Genomic DNA, 2032 nt, shown 5'->3' on the forward strand with positions numbered 1-2032 from the left:
GTAGACGACCATGACACCATCTACAGCATCTTGTCATATAACTGTAGTAGACGACCATGACGCCATCTACAGCATCTTGTCATGTAACTGTAGTAGACGACCATGACACCATCTACAGCATCTTGTCATGTAACTGTAGTAGACGACCATGACAGCACCTACAGCATCTTATCATATAACTGTAGTAGACGACCATGACAGCACCTACAGCATCTTGTCATGTAACTGTAGTAGACGACCATGACACCATCTACAGCATCTTGTCATATAACTGAAGTAGGCGACCATGACACCATCTACAGCATCTTATCATATAAACCTTTCTCAGGTTTTAAGAGCCAATAACTATATTCATGAATACTTTATTAATGACAAACATGTTAACCCGTCAGTGAACAGTGCCACATCTACGCCGCCGATCTATGCTCCGATCTTACTCGTTTTAAGGCAACTTTTTCTGTATATTGTAACTGATATATAAAAAATTATTACATAAATATTTAACTGATTTATGATTTTTTTTCGCGGGGGGCGGAGGAAGTGACCACACTACTGTAGGATAAAGTCAAGGAGTTTATAAATAATGGTATCATGTACAATATATTAATTTAGATACAGAGTAAGTCAAGATACAGACTAAGTCAAATGTGGGTGGTAGAGACCGTAGACTTATACCGTCCGGGTTGGGGGGGGGGGTAAAAACATCAAACACTCGTTCGTCAAAGTCGGACCTTTCATTTCATTAGTTTGGGCTTACATTTTTACCAAATATATTGAAAGATAGATATTACATAAACGTTTGTCTTGATTTAAAGGTTCAGGAGGAGTACATGGAGAGTGTTTTCATTGAATTACGTAACGACACACGAAATACCCTAGTTGGAGTAATCTACAGAAGACCCCACACCTTTGTAAGGAATTCTCTTGATAAATTTTCGGAGCTTATCACTGTCATAAGTTCAGAGAGAAAACATTTCTACACTACAGGAGATTTCAACCTTGATCTATTAAAATCAGAAACCGACACCTCAGTATTAGACCTTCTTGCTACCTGTCATTCTAAGCTCTTCTTCAACACTACTAGAGTAACTGCCACCTCTGCCACTGTGATAGTTCATATATGGACTAACATCACCCCTATCAATCTTGCAAGTGGAATTATTTATGACAATATCTCAGATCACTTCCCAGTTTTTCCGTGTATAAAACAGTCACACAACCTGAAATGTCTGGTAGAGTCTCAATCCAATACAGAGACTATTGCACCGACAACATGTTCCTTTTTTAAAACAACTTAATGAATGCTATCTGGGATCTTGTCTATGCCTCCGACAACCGTAACGTGAACAGCTGCAACTTCTCTTGCATCTTCAATTCTTGCTTTGTTAAATGCTTCCCGCTCAAGACTAAGTCAGTGAAAACTGTATCCATTTCCAAACTCTATATCACAAGCGAAATAAAGATAGTGATAAAAGAAAAACACAAACTCCAAAGGAAATTTGCAAAAGACCCATAACTTTCGGTGATGCTTACCGAAGTATCAGAAATAGAGTAACTCAAGCAGTTAGAAACGCCAGACGTAACTATTATACAAATAAGCTCCAGTCAGCATCAGGCGACAGTAAGAAAACCTGGAATGTCATAAATTCTATTCAGAACAGGAACACTCAGCCTTCGGCCCCCCACTCAGCTTTTATGATAAATGATTGAGTTGTAACGGAACCATCCTCCATTGCCAACCACTTCAATGAATATTTTATTAATGTTGGCAAAAATCTTGCAGAAAGCATCCCAGATCACCATGAGGAATTGTACTATTCCAGATGATACTAAATGTTACATGATACGTCCTTGAGATAAATGTATAGTATATATCAGGTGCCTAAAAGAGAGCTCAGGTTCTCAACTGGCTCAGCCATGTTAATATTGTTATTATCATTCACTCTGTATCTGTGTTTTTCTGGCTAAATAAACTGTTTCAATTCAATTCTATTCAATTAATTTAGATACTGAGTAAATCAAATGTGGGTGG

The sequence above is a fragment of the Homarus americanus genome, unplaced genomic scaffold, assembly GCF_018991925.1.
Source record: "Homarus americanus isolate GMGI-L3 unplaced genomic scaffold, GMGI_Hamer_2.0 scaffold53851, whole genome shotgun sequence".
NCBI classification, from domain to species: domain Eukaryota; kingdom Metazoa; phylum Arthropoda; class Malacostraca; order Decapoda; family Nephropidae; genus Homarus; species Homarus americanus.